A 16403-nucleotide genomic window follows, 5' to 3' on the forward strand; every position below is an offset into this window, starting at 1 on the left:
ACGAAGTGTGGAGGCGCCATGGTTAGCAAGATCCATAGCATCAAATGGCTGGAGGGCAAGTTCATCAAGACGGTGAAGCAGTGGCAGGAGGAATGGTTCTGTATGGCCGATGTGCCATCTGGGTACCGGGAAGGGGTCCCTGCTGTCTCGGTTGTGCCACTAGATCGGCTCCATTCCTGGATGACCGGGAACCTCGAATGGAGAACGAGAAGGAGGTTGAGATGCTCCAAGATTGGGTGGAATTCTGCACCAAGGAGGGCATCAACCAGATTGATGTCATACACTTCATGCTCAACAGTTGAGTTCAACTTCTCCTGGCCCGATTTTCTGCTCCACCATCGAGTTCAACTTCTCCAGGTTCGAGATTCTCCTCTATGGAAGTTTACTCCTAGCAGTGAGACTTCAGTCATCTGAAGTTTCTATCAAGTAAAGGACATTGGAGGAATGCAAACCCTCCTCTTCAATACCAAGGGCCAATCCTTCCAGACTGTAGGGGACGACATCGTCTACTACGAGGCACACCGAGCTCCACAGGCCAGTCCCCTTTATTTTTCTGATTTCAAGTTTTTGCTTTGCCATTCTCGGTTGGGTGTTTTAAAGACGAGGTGTCATTTTGCAGGACTGACACACCTTCGCCAAGATGGTAGGATCACATGCCCGTCAATGTGGGGTGCCTGTGAGCCACATGCTGTGGCAACTGGTGGTCGTGGACCCGTATGTGGCACGGTCAAGGCCAAGCACTACAAAAAAATAACACTTCCGTGATGATACGTGTTTGTCACAGTAGGTCACGTTTTCTGTCATGCATGTACATCCATGTCGATTTTATGACAGAATCAAGATAGTCCTACCTGTGCTGTCGTAGAAGTGTTCCCTGACATTACCAAAATTATCATCACAGAAGTGTTCATTTCCATGACGATAAATGCCGCGTCATGGAAGTGCTTTCGTCAAGGGTGACCGACATGTCGCATCCACCATAACGGGTCGCTGTTAAGCTATCGGGTCCGGTTTTGGATTCGATAACCCGCTAGCAGCCACGACCAATGCCATTTTCCATGTGTAAAATTCTTATTGGTCGACGGAACCACGTGTCAGCTCCGCGTTGGCACAGGTGTCACTCATCCAATGGGCGAGATGCACCTATGATATGTTGACACGTGGACCGGCCCAAAAGTGGCCCATAAAGATTAAATGGGCCGGCCCAACTAAAGGCCCACAAGATTTTGTGGACCATGATGGGCCGGCCCAGCTAAAGGCCCACGAGATTTCGCCGGCCATAATGGGTCGGCCCAGCCAAAGGCCCACAAGATTTTGAGGACACTAGTGGGCCGACCCGTTAACAGGCTGCCATGTTTTGGGCCAAATGCCAGCCCATATTTGATTTGGTCCATTAACAACCTATCACATTTCGGGCCTAATAAAGGCCCATATGAGATCTGGCCCGTTAAAAGGCTACCACATTCTGGGCCAAATTACGGCCCAAATCAGATCCGACCCTTTAAGAGGCTTTGGGCTAAATTATGGCCCATATCAGATTCGGCCCGTCAACTGGACGCTATGCTTTTGGGCCCACTTGCTAAAGGCCCATTTAGTAATTCTGCCTGATATTAGTTTCGGCCTGTTAAAGGCCCGTTTAACATTTCGGCGCTATATTTATTTCGGCCTGTTAAAAGCCCGTCATATAGTTGGGCCTAACTACGGCCCGATTTGCATCCGGCCTACTCACAGCCGATAATCTGATTGGGCCAAACAAGGACCAAGACAATTTTGGCCCGTTAACGGCCTGTGATTTGATTGGCACAATCATGGTCCGGGGTCTATTTCGGCCTACTGTCGGCCCGCGAGCTGTTCGGCACATTTCAGGCCCAACCTATTTTTCAGCCTCCTAAAATCCCATTGAGTTTTCTTGCGAAAATAGGGCCGGTGGTTTACTCGACCTATTAAAGGCCCGAATCTACTAGTGGGCCAGTTTACATTTAGGCTTGTTAACGGACCAAGATGACCGGGCCCATGATGCAGATCATACATAGTGATTTGCCTGACGGCCCGATTATGTACCGTAATTTTACGATTTGGCCAGTTTACTGCGAAAACATGATATATATATACAGTAAAATAACTGCAACATCATGAATAAGAAAAAACATAGACTACACAGTAAAGAAATTACGGCATATTACACCCACTAGGCATCAAAGTTCGCCACTATGATAAAAGCACAAGCAGATAGCAGATTACATATACTGGGCATCAAAGATCACCACTAGTGCAAATAAACACGCCGACAAAATAATATACAAAACCGACAGCACTTCAATAGAGTTCAAGAAAGGTTAGCCCTGCTCAGGAGCTGCAGCGCAAGAAGCTGAGGAAGCTGATGAGACTGTGCTTGTTTGACACTTATATCCTCCTCACTCTGAAAGATAAACAAGCAGACAGATGACAAGTTTTGCACATATAAGTATCAGTGCTGACAATTCATCACATTTCTTATGGATGAATAAAGTGACATAGTTTAAAATAGCATTAACACAATATGGTATTGTTCAGGTTAAGACATGGCAGGAAATGACATTGTGAAGGAGTTGGCAGCTTCACGACACCACTGGATTACATATAAAGAACTCATAAGTATCAATGGTTAGTGTGCTATCAATTTATCCCATTTCAGATTGGCAAATAAATATACAGTTTAAATAATAGTAGAATGATATGACATTGTTCATAGTTAAGACATTGCAGAATATGACATTGTGCTGTAGTGGGTAGGTTCACCACACCACTGGATTACTGATCAAGAACAGAAGCATACATGCAGTGCAAAACAAGATCACTTGCTCTGTATAGTTTAATTTACATGGTATGAAGAAGGAACTTGGTTGTGCAACTGAAAACTTAAATTGAGAAGGACAAACTTTTGTTTATGAACTACATAATAAACTTTAAACATGCAATTTGATGCAAACACCAAAAATAAGCAGCTATTGCAGTCATGCCTAACCAAATATACACAACAAAGTTTGAAGGCTTCAGAAGGACAAACTTACATTATTGGTGAAGACAGGCTCTATAAAGCCCTTGTCCATGCTGATGGGGAGCAATTCAAGAAGTTTACCACATAATCTTCTTCATAAGCATTGCCTTTATTCTACATTTTGTTAAGAGTAAATATAGATGTGATAATATAAGAAAAAATGGAGAATATTTAAGATAAGATGAAGAGTGATGCTACATAACCAAGTAGCTATAAATGTAAGTACATCGATACACGCAAAAGGTACATCCAAGATCATTGCAGAGCTAAACTTCTTCAGTACCATCGGTGTTATCCAACCTTATGGTAAGAGTAAATATAGATCTGATGTGTAGAAAATGGAGGGCAAAGGAAAATAAGCTGCAGAGTGATGGTACATGAACAACTAGATGTCAATATAAGTACACTGATAAAGGACAACAGGTACTTACAAGAACAAAGCAGAGCTAAATTTTTGTATTGGCATTGGATATATTCTACACTAATGTAACCATTCATACAGATCAGATAATTTGGAGCGAACAATTGATAAGCAAGCTATCATGCATACTGTTGTCACATAATGAACCAGGTATGAATGCAAGTACAATTATACATGACAATATGTACTAACAAGAGCAAATAAGCGGGCAGCATATTTGTGATATCATGTCGTCCTTTTCAAACTGGAATTTTTCCTCGAGCAGATTTCCTACAAAAGAGATCCGTAAGGCACATGCGGAAAAGTAGAAGTTCAAATTGTCATGTGATATCATAGACAGTACCTCATCCTGGGAACAAGACCAGTGCAACACAAGGTTTTTCCATTCAATGTCTTATAAATTTAGCACAGGAGACTTCACCGAAAATTCGTTTATAGACTTGCCATCAAAGTGTGATTCCCTCAGGTAACACCGATACTGCTGCAATGCTTCCTTGAAAAGCACAGGCAAGCTTTGCTTGTCATGACTATCGAGATTGACCCTCGCCTACTTACAACAATGTAATGTAAATCATTGATGTGTTCAATCAACATAAAACAGGAACATAATCACCATGAATAATAGCACTTAGACGTAAATGGGACAGGAAGATGTGAAAATGGTGTTTGTCTTCACTATAATCTTCCCGTGATGGGAATATATGCACGTAGTCCCTAACAACATTGAAAGCATTGTCTTTTAAGCTGGGAATAACTGGAATGGGGTTCCAATCTGCAGGAATTGGCCGTCTCTGCAGTTGGGATAGGTCTTCGGCCGATGGACTTGCTCTACTTTTTGCTGGAGTGGGATTTTCTGTGGTACGGCTGGTGCTATGGGAACTGAAATTGGCATACCTTTTGCTGGAGTGCAGGTCCTGTGTGGTGGGGCTAGTGGTGTGGCCAGTCAAGTATGGGTACAGTCTGCTAGAGTTGGTCCTACGTTTTGTGTCACTGGTTGTAGAGCCAATATAAGTGGGGTGATGTGTGATTTCTCCGGAACCACCATGTTTTTCAAGGACTTTGCTGGTGCTCCTTCAGGTTCAGCAATCACCCTCTTCCTTTTTGATGTCTGATGCACAAGAACAACATTTGAGTGGAGAAACATGGTATGATGATAGATGGAATATGTATTGATGATGGATGGGCATGTCATCTCGACATATACAATGAGTAAACTAAGCAGATGGCGATGCAACAAAGTAGAAGAAATCAAGACAACTTATGCAAGATACGCGCAATCAATAAAACATTACCAAATTAGAATAGGCACCTTGATGGGTGAACAGGACATGCCATCTGCCTTTGACTCCTCGAGGTCAGAATAGTCATTAGGATCATATTCTGAACAAGAATCTACAGGCGGGGAGCGTATGAGTTTCACTACATCCAGAATGGCACTCAATGCCTTGGTGCCAATTTTGTAAGTCGTTGCAGTGTTCCACAATATTCTTCTGATGCGCGGATTCTGATATTCACTGTGATTACATATAATATCTAAGAAGCATGAAAACATAAATAGTAGTGAGATTATCTTTGTAATGCGGAGGATATTCTAATCTAGGGGCGCCCCCTGTAAACCCTTGTGTGCTATCACTAGACTCTCATGAGAGAGCTCATGTGTGCTGTAATATGGTGCGTGCATTAATATAATCTGGCACAAGTACACAAAAAATAGTCTCCAGAAGGATAGTTGGCAGATGATAGGTTCATAATATACTGTATGGAGAGTTTATTGCGAAACCATGATAACAAGAGCACACAACAACTAGGAAGATCGTATTGTACATAAAAGGGGTACACCATAACCAAGATATATAAATCGGGAAAGTGGAACTGGCTGGAAAATACGGTATTGTATTGCCGCTACTAATTGAAAGCCTATCGATCACGTACAGGCCAGCTCTATCAGCTGTTGACTTTAGATGTCCCTGCTCCCCTTCCAGGCAAGGAACATACTGTACGTACTAAATACAGAATAACAAAAGAGGAACATGTTAAAGAACAGAAGAGGAAGCATATTCTTGAGGTTCCTCTTCATTTTATACAATGTTGGTTGCCCACTCATGATGAATCACAATGCCCAAAGAAATGAAATTCCATGCTCTCTCTCTCTATATGTGGCCACATGCATTTGGAAAATCAAGTGGTAGCATTACCTGACTAATTAAATGTGTGTCTGTTAACTAATATCAGTATAATATCACAATTCGTATTTGAAGAAGTAAGCTTTGGACTTATGATTGGTGTGTTGTTTAGCTTCAAGAGTGGACTGCTTCTAGTGCGACACAGATCAGCTACACAGATCATAGTGTAGATATAATGGGAAAACCGTAAGCATCAGGAGTAAAATCAGCAAAGTGGAACTTGCTGGAATATATGTGCTAGTATTACCAATACGACTAGAAAGGCTTCGGATACCAGCTCTCTTCAACTGAAGGTGCGATACTATTAATATTAGTGTAACTCTCAAATGCGACACAACTCCCCGTATTTCCTTGCTAATCTTATAGGATTCAAGTGGGCAGGTGTAACACCCTCGATGCGACTATATCTCCCACGTGTCGAGGAACGACTTAGAGGCATAATTGCATTGAAGGCATATGTCGCAAGTTAGGCAATCTTCACAACATCCCATGTAATATAATTAATAAAAGTGGAGATAACATAGTTGGCTTACACTCGCCACGTCAATCAAGTACATAAATAACATTACATCATTCAAACACTCATGGCCCGACTACGGTGCCAGAATAAAATACAACCCAACATGCGACACGGTCCTGATTACCCCCAACTGGGCACCACTACTGATCATTAGGAAAGGAAACATAGTATCATTGAGAGTCCTCGTTGAACTCCCACCTGAGCTCAAGCGCGTCACCTGGAGCGGAATCATCAGGCCCTACATCTGGTGTAATAGTAATCTGTGAGCCACAGGGACTCAGCAATCTCGCACCCTCGCGATCAAGACTATTTAAGCTTAATAGGTAAGGCAAGGTAAATATATGTGGAGCTGCAGCAAGCGACTAGCATATATGGTGGCTATCCTGTTCACAAAAGAGAGAGCGAGAAGAGGAGGCAAAGCGCAAGCGAGAATCTAGAGAACAACCTGCGCAAGCATTACTCCAACACCGTGTCCACTTCCCGGACTCCGCCGAGAAGAGACCATCACGGTAACACACACTGTTGATTCATTTTAATTAAGTTAAGGTTCAAGTTATCTACAACCGGACATTAACTAATTCCCATCTGCCCATAACCACGAGCATGGCTTTCGAAAGTTCAAATCCCTGCAGGGGAGTCCCAACTTAGCCCATGACAAGCTCTCACGGTCAACGAAGGAATAGACCTCCTCCCGAGACGTTCCGATCAGACTCGGTACCTCGGTTCTTCAAGACACTTCGACAGGCTAAAACAATTCCAGCAACACCGCCCGAATGTGCCGACAAATCCCGATAGGAGCTGCACATATCTCGTTCTTAGGGCACACTCAGATGAGCGCTCCATACAACTAAAACCAAACCTCGAGTTTCCCCGAGGGGGCGCTGCACAGGACTCTAGTTTGGACCAACACTCGGAGGAGCACTGGCCCGGGGGGGGGGCTAAAATAAGATGACCCTCGGGCTCCGGAAACCCAAGGGAAAAAGAGGCTAGGTGGAAAATGGTAAAACCAAGGTTGGGCATTGCTGGAAAAGCTTTAATCAAGGCGAACTATCAAGGGGTTCCCATTATAACCCAACCGCGTAAGGAACGCAAAATCCGGGAACATAACACCGATATGACGGAAACTAGGGCGGCAAGAATGGAACAAAACACTAGGCGAGAGGCCGAGCCTTCCACCCTTTACCAAGTATATAGATGTATTAAGATAACATGGCAATATAATGATATCCCAGCAAGTAAAATAATGTTCCAACAAAGAACGGTCTCCAATCTTCACCTGCAACTAGCAACGCTATAAGAGGGGCGGAGAAAAGCGGTAACATAGCCAATCAACAGTTTGCTAGGACATGGTGGGTTAGAGGTTTGACATGGCAATTTTGGGAGGCTTGAAAGAAAGTGGTAGGCATCGTAGCATTGGCATAGAAAAAGAGCGAGCAATCTAGCATAGCAAATATAGTAGTGATTTCGAGGGTATGATCATCTTGCCTGCAAAGTTGTCAGAGTTGACTGGATCCTCGAAAGCAAATCAACGGGCTCCTCGTTAGCGAACTCGTCTCCCGGCTCTACCCAAACAAGACAAACAAGCAACAAGGACACAATCAACCACGTGCAAGGATCAAACAAAATGATGCAAGGATGGTATGCTATGCGGGATGCGATGCGGGATGCATATGCAAGATTTGACAAGGAATGCATGAACCTGGACTCAACATGGAAATCCAAGTGTTCCACTGGAAATATGAGATGAAATCGCTTGAAAATGATATAAAGAACGCCGGAATCGGAGTTAAGGTTTGGAAATGGCAAGCGATTCAAATATGACCACGATCTGCGATTTACAGCAAGTAGCCATCTAAATGCAATGAAATGAACATGCTACAACACCCAAACATGACACCAAAATACATGGCAGGGATGCATTCATGATTCTTAACAAAAGTCTAGCAATGAGCTATGGCCAATTCATCCATTAACAGGTTCAAACAAGCATGGCAAAAATGCATATGGTAAACAGATTTCAGACTTAGTGAAATTAACACTTGTCTGGAATTTCAGATCAGGTAGCACTCTTTGGAGCAACAACACTACATGCTACAGGACCTCAACATGACAAAGTAAAACATGTCATGGAGCTACTCAAAAAGCTTAACAAAAGTCCCTTAGTGACCTTGAGCCAAAAGGGATCAGAAAACACAATTGCAAGCATGTGAACATAGCAAAAGCATAATCAGTTTTCAGACTGTGAAAACTGGAGCATGCTGAAAACAGATATCAAGTAGGCATGTTTACGAGCTCGATGCACTCACTACGGAGCAAGTCATGGCAAGCTAAGCATACACCCATCAAGAATACATAAAATGCAAGCTAGACATGGCAAGAACAATAGCATAGCACGCACGGATCAACTACAACATCATCGGCAAAATCGCTAACAAGTAGACAATCTGCCCAGATTCACGAAGTAGCAAAAGTAGAGCTCGATTGACTCAAGCTATGGTGCTCCATAATTGCAAACAAAGACATGGATGGATAGAGCACTACAAGATTAATAAAACATCCTTACTGATCATCCTCAAAAGAAGCACAAATCACTAGGAAACAAAATGAACATATGGCAACATGAGATAAACAGGTCAAGGACTTAGTGGAAATGCCAAGCCCCTGAAAACAGAATTACCAAGTGCCTCACTTTGCAAGCTTGTGCTAGTCACCACACACATCACAAAAATACATGGGCTGCACCTCTGGAAAGATGGCAAAACCCTTAACAAAACACATGTAGAGCTCATGGGCATATCATGCACACAATAATCATGGCAAAAATGACAAATATCTAAATGGAGCAGCAGATCTGACAAATATCTCAAGTAGCACTCTTCTAACAGCATTTCGGGCATCAAGATGAACTCAAATGAAAATGATGCAATGGAATGAAATGATGTACTCTCTGAGACGAACATTTTGATATGCTATATGCCCAAAACAGAGCTACAGATGCAAAGTTACAGCACGATGAACATGGGCACATGAACTAGGGTTTCGAGAGAAAAGTCAACCGAGGAGGGGATCTAGATCTGGATCGGATCCGGCTGGCACGGAAAACGAGGTTTGTCGGACTCGGATCTCGAGCTCGCCGGAGTCGTCGGGGCGGCGTCGGACTTGCCGCGGAGGACAAGGGTGGCCGGTCGGAGTCGCGGACGGGCGCCGGAGCGAGGCGGCGGCGGCGGGCGTCGATGGCGGCGCGAAGACCCGGCGAGGCGCGCGGCGGCGCCGGCGAGCCGGAGTGGAGGAGGGCGAAGGCGGGCGAAGGCGGATCCGGATGGGCCTCGGGGGCCTGATGCGGGCTCCCCGGGCCGGCGGCGGGACGAGCGGCTCCGCGCCACGTGGCGGAGCATGGTTGGCGGCGGCGGGACGTCCGGTCAGGGCGGACGTTGTCCGGCGGCTGAGAGGGGATTTTTTTTAGGGTTAGGGGGGAGAGGATCCGGGATTCCGAATGGGGGAGGCCTATTTATACATAGAAGGAGCTAGGAGGCTCCAAATGGAGTGCGGTTTTGGGCCAACTTGAAGGGGTGTTGGGCTACAACACACACGAGGCCTTTTCGGTCCCTCGGTTAACCGTTGGAGCATCAAACGAAGTCCAAATGGTACGAAACTTGACAGGCGGTCTACCGGTAGTTAACCAAGGCCGCTTGGCAAGTCTCGGTCCAATCCGGAAATGTCTAATCCCCACACACAAAAGAAAGGTAGAAATGACCACCGGAGGAGAACGGAGCGCCGGAATGCAAAACGGACAACGGGGAAAATGCTCGAATGCATGAGATGAACACATATGCAAATGCAATGCACATGATGACATGATATGAGATGCATGACAACGATAACAACACATGGAGACAAAGACCCGAACCCGAGAAAATAAAATAACTTAAAGCCGGAAACGGCAAGAGTTGGAATACATATTGGGAAAGTTACATCCGGGGTGTTACAACACTCCACCACTACGAAAGGATCTCGTCCCGAGATCTAGGACTGAAAGAATGCCGGGTACTTAGAACATAGGTGATCCTCGTGTTCCCAGGTAGCTTCACGGTCGGAATGGTGTGACCACTTGACTTTGAGGAATTTGATCGACTTGTTGCGAGTCTTGCGTTCAGTCTCTTCAAGAATAGCAACTGGGTGCTCACGATAAGAGAGATCTTCTTGGAGCTCAATGTCCTCGAAGTTGATGGTGCGGTCAGGAGTCTTGAAGCACTTTCGGAGCTGAGAGATATGGAACACATCATGAACATTTGCAAAGTTTGAAGGAAGCTCGAGTTGATAGGCGAGATCGCCTCTCTTGCTGACAATCTTGAAAGGTCCCACGTATCTGGGGGCAAGCTTCCCTTTGATACCGAAGCGACGAGTACCTTTCATAGGAGAGACACGGAGGTAAACATGATCTCCGATCTCGAAAGCCAAATCACGGTGCTTACTATCATAGCAGCTCTTCTGGCGGGATTGGGCTGCTTTGAGGTTATCTCGAATGACTTTGCACATTTCCGCTGCCTCTGTGATTAAGTCATTTCCGAGAAACTGACGTTCACCGGTTTCAGCCCAGTTGAGAGGGGTACGACACTTCCTGCCATACAGAATTTCAAATGGGGCCTTGCCCGAACTTGCTTGAAAACTGTTGTTGTAGGAGAATTCAGCATAAGGAAGACAATCCTCCCACTTCATGCCGAAGGAGATCACACAAGCCCTGAGCATATCTTCAAGAATCTGGTTGACACGCTCGACTTGACCGCTAGTTTGAGGATGGAAAGTTGTACTGAAGCGGATGTTGGTGCCCATGGCCTTCTGAAAAGAATCCCAAAACTTGGAGGTAAAGATGCTTCCACGGTCTGAAGAGATCACTTGTGGAATTCCGTGCAGAGAGACAAATCGAGAGGTATAGAGTTCCGCCAATTGAGCTGCAGTGATTGACTCTTTGATAGGCAGAAAGTGAGCCACTTTGGTGAGTTTGTCGATGACAACGAATATAGCATCTTTGCCACGCTTGGACTTTGGAAACCCAGTCACGAAGTCCATCTCAATGTGGTCAAACTTCCATTCTGGAATGGCAAGAGGTTGGAGGAGACCCGCTGGCCTTTGGTGTTCTGCCTTCACTCTTCTGCAGACATCACACTCATTCACGAATTGAGCAATCTCGCGCTTCATTCGAGTCCACCAATAAGCCTGCTTGAGGTCCTGATACATCTTCGTACTCCCAGGGTGGATGGAGAGGAGAGAATTGTCAGCCTCGTTCATGATCACTTTACGAAGGTCACCTTTGGGCACAACAATACAATCCTCGAAGAAGAGAGTATCCTTGTCATCAAGGCGGTAGCACTTGTACTTGGGTTGACTCTTGGAAATCCCAATCTTCACCTTTTTCACCATAGCATCAAGAAGCTGAGCTTGGCGAATCTGGTCTTCCAAGGTAGGAGAGACTTGAAGGTTGGCGAGGAAACCTTGAGGAACAACTTGTAGATTGAGTGTGCGGAAAGCTTCACAAAGCTCGGGTTGATAAGGCTTGAGAATCAGACTGTTGCAATAAGCCTTTCTGCTCAATGCGTCAGCAATCACACTGGCCTTGCCTGGAGTATACTCGATACTCGGATTATACTCTTGAATCATTTCGACCCAATGAGTTTGCCTGAGGTTGAGATTAGGCTGAGTGAAGATGTACTTGAGACTCTTGTGATTAGTGAAAATGTCCACTTTTCTTCCCAATAAGAGATGTCTCCAAGTCAAAAGAGCATGCACAACTGCCGCCAACTCGAGATCATGAGTGGGGTAGTTCTTCTCATTGGGCTTCAACTGGCGAGATGTATAAGCAACAACTTTCTTCTCTTGCATCAACACTGCGCCAAGACCTTGGAGAGAGGCATCACAAAAGACCTCGTATGGTTTGGATTCATCAGGCGGAGTCAGAACTGGAGCAGTGATCAATTTCTCTTTCAAAGTGTTGAAAGCAATGTCAAACTTCGGAGACCAAACGTACTTGACGTGCTTCTGGAGAAGATTTGAGAGAGGCTTCACGATCTTAGAAAAGTTTTCAACGAATCTTCGACAGTAGCTTGCGAGACCGAGGAAGCTACGGAGTTGCTTCACGTTCTGAGGAGGTTCCTAATTCACAATTGCATACACCTTCTTAGGATTCACCACAATGCCCTTGGCAAAGATGATATGACCAAGATAAAGAACCTCATCGAGCCAAAATTCACACTTGGAGAACTTGGCGTAGAACTGGTGTTCCCTCAGCTTATCAAGTACCAAACGCAAGTGCTTGGCATGATCTTCCTTGTTCTTCGAGAAAACCAGAATGTCGTCGAGATAGACCAAAACGAAGTCATTGGTGTAGGCGTTGAAGATGAAGTTCATCATGCGAGAGAAAGTCGGAGGAGCGTTGACGAGGCCAAAAGACATGACAGTGTATTCATATGAACCATAGCTTGTCCTGAAAGCCGTCTTGGGAATATCTTGCTCACGGATTCGAATCTGATGATTACCCATACGGAGATCAAGCTTGGAGAATACTTGGGCACCTTTGAGTTGTTCGAACAGCTCATTGATGTTGGGAAGTGGGTATTTGTTCTTGATGGTCTTCTTGTTCAATGGACGGTAATCAACACAAAGTCGGTCCGTTCCATCCTTCTTCTTCACAAAAAGAATACCACAACCCCACGGAGAAGAACTAGTCCGGATGAGACCCATTCTCTCTTGAATATCGAGTTGCTTCTTCAGCTCCTTCAATTCTTCAGGTCCGAGCTTGTAAGGACGCTTGCACACTGGTTCCGTGCCGGACTCAAGATCAATAACGAATTCAACTGGCCGGTGCGGAGGCATTCCTGGAAGCTCTTCTGGAAAGACATCTTGATATTCGCAAATGATTGGAATCTGCGAGATAGCATCTAGTTCACCCTTCTCATTGAGAGAAAACAGACGGATGGTATTATCCCGAGCGGCAAAGACAATTACATCCTCAGACGAATGAGTCAATTGAATCTGCCTGGCAGCACAATCAAGATGCGCCTTGTGCTTAGAAAGCCAATCCATCCCGAGAATAAGATCAATATCCGAGTTACCAAGAACAATTGGGGAAGAAAGGAACTTGTAGTCGCCCAAGGTGATAGTAACCTCCGGGACGCAGGTGTTTGCTGTCATCTGCTTGCCCGGTGACACAATTTGCAAGGAACTTTGCAGATACTGATAATCACACTCATACTTTGATGCAAAAGCTTTGGAAATGAAACAATGCGATGCACCAGTGTCAAAGAGAACTTTATCTGGAATATCGTTAACAGGAAGGTTACCCATGATGACATCTGACGAATCCTCTGCCTGAGCTGCGTTCATCAAGTTGACCTTGGCGTGCTTGGGGTTATGCTTGACCACAGCTGTACTAGCCGATCTCACAGGAGGAGGAGGAGGAAGACGCCTCTGGTTGAGACACTTGTTGGCATAGTGACCCTTCTGTTGGCACTTGTTGCACGTGACCTCTGAAAGCGGACGGTGATACGGAGCACTCGATCTTGGAGCTTGAGACGAAGTCTTGTTCTGAAAGCCAGGGTTGGGTGGGTGGGAAGATCCACTGCCACCTTTGCTCTTCTACTGATACGGCTGACGGAACGGAGGAGGAGGAAGCCAATACTTCTGCTGCTTGGCCACTTGAGTAGAGGAAGAAGGAGTAGCATCTCTGACTCGCTTCTTGGAAGCATCACACCTCAATTGAGCGGCCTCTTGCTTCAATGCCATGTTGTAGAACTCATCATACCTCAAGGGCTCAAAGAGGACAAGAGCTAGCTGAATTTCTTCTCTGAGACCACCCCTGAACTGGTATATCATGCTCTTCTCATCAGGTACGTCCTGCTTGGCAAAGCGGGCGAGCTTCTGAAACAACTTGTTGTAGTCATAGGCAGACAAAGAGCCTTGCTTCAGGTTGTGGAATTCCTCACGCTTGCTTTCAACCACGCTCTAAGGGATATGGTGAGCTCTGAAATCTTGACGGAATTCATCCCAAGTGATCACACGTGCACCTATGGAATCCTTGTACTGCTGGGACCATTCTGCAGCTTGATCTTTGAGTTGGAAGGAAGCGAACTTGACAAAGTCCTCAGGCCTGACGTTACTGCACTCGAAATGCTTGCACATATCCACGAGCCAATCGTCAGCATCAGTTGCCTCAACACAATTGCTGAAAGTCTTTGGCCCATTAGCAAGGAACTGGTTGAGTGTAGCAAAGTGATTCTGATTGTTGCCTTGGTTCCCTTGGTTGCCTTGATTGTGCTCTTGGAGAATTTGCATGATCAACTGTGTGTTTGCATTGGTTGCGGCCATCACAGCTTGCCATGCCTCCGGAGGAGGTGGAGGTGGTGGTGGATCAGGATTCGGAGTCGTGCGTGTTGGAGGAGCCATCCTGAAGAGGTTGACATCCATTAGCACATAGACAGATAAATGAAGCTGAATCCAATGGAATGAAAATTGCAACATATAGTCTTCACATCCGAACAAAATGAACGAATGCATTCCTCTTGAAATGGTCACATATCCATAAATTGAGAAGCCACTTAGAATTTAGGTAGAGAAATAAATCAACAAGGTACTGATCAAGAACGAATAATCGGTAAGAAATCCCAATCTCAAACCAATATCTGTGGAAGAAGAACTAGAGCTACGAGAATTCCCACATATGAAACTCCCGAACCTTTCCGGTTATGCAATCAAGTGTTGGGGATACAGGGGAAGCATAATATCTCACCCAAATCTAGCAAATCCTACATCCAGCTATATCCATCCTTCAACACATAACCAAGAAAACTTCGGAAACCATCTACCTCAACCTTCGAAAAGCATCTATTATACAAGTTATGGCGATACTCCTGAACTCCCGCCCCAGTACTGGGTGGCGTCGAGGTTATCTCACCAACGAACTGCATAAAAGAGATTTTCGATGTCGGCGTACTAAACTCAGGTATACCAGAACTGCAACGATAAAATTATGATGACAACACCTCAGAGCTCAACTCCCCGGGACACTTCCACAAAACCCCTGACAGGAGGCACCAAGACAATGTTCTCATCATAAAACCATCGGAACGATTCCAAGATACCCGCGTGATCCTAAATTTTTTTAGTGAAATTTGAGAAGAGAAGAGTCAAAACTCTACGTCAGGATGCCTTACCAGAGCGATGAGGAGACTGGGAAGTAAAAAGAATTCCTAAACTCTCCGATATATAATTCCTAAATGACTCAAAACATTTTTCTAGACACAACTCGGCCGCTAAAATGATCAAGCAATGGGGCTCCTAAGGTCGGGGAAGGCTCTGATTACCAACTTGTAACACCCTCGATGCGACTATATCTCCCACGTGTCGAGGCACGACTTAGAGGCATAATCGCATTGAAGGCATATGTCGCAAGTTAGGCAATCTTCACAACATCCCATGTAATATAATTAATAAAAGGGGAGATAACATAGTTGGCTTACACTCGCCACGTCAATCAAGTACATAAATAGCATTACATCATTCAAACACTCATGGCCCGACTACGACGCCAAAATAAAAGACAACCCAACATGCGACACGGTCCCGATCACCCCCAACTGGGCACCACTACTTATCATCAGGAAAGGAAACATAGTATTGTTGAGAGTCCTCGTCGAACTCCCACTTGAGCTCAAGCGCGTCACCTGGAGCGGAATCATCAGGCCCTGCATCTGGTGTAATAGTAATCTGTGAGCCACAAGGACTCAACAATCTCGCACCCTCGCGATCAAGACTATTTAAGCTTAATAGGTAAGGCAAGGTAAATATATGTGGAGCTGCAGCAAGCGACTAGCATATATGGTGGCTATCCTGTTCGCAAAAGAGAGAGCAAGAAGAGGAGGCAAAGCGCGAGCGAGAATCTAGAGAACAACCTGCGCAAGCATTACACCAACACCGCGTCCACTTCCTGGACTCCGCCGAGAAGAGACCATCATGGTAACACACATTGTTGATTCATTTTAATTAAGTTAAGGTTCAAGTTATCTACAACCGGACATTAACAAATTCCCATCTGCCCATAACCGCGGGCACGGCTTTCAAAAGTTCAAATCCCTGCAGGGGAGTCCCAACTTAGCCCATGACAAGCTCTCACGATCAACGAAGGAATAGACCTCCTCCCAAGACGTTCCGATCAGACTCGGTACCTCGGTTCTTCAAGACACTTCGACAGGT

The sequence above is a fragment of the Triticum dicoccoides genome, chromosome 3A (assembly GCF_002162155.2).
Source record: "Triticum dicoccoides isolate Atlit2015 ecotype Zavitan chromosome 3A, WEW_v2.0, whole genome shotgun sequence".
Taxonomy (NCBI): domain Eukaryota; kingdom Viridiplantae; phylum Streptophyta; class Magnoliopsida; order Poales; family Poaceae; genus Triticum; species Triticum dicoccoides.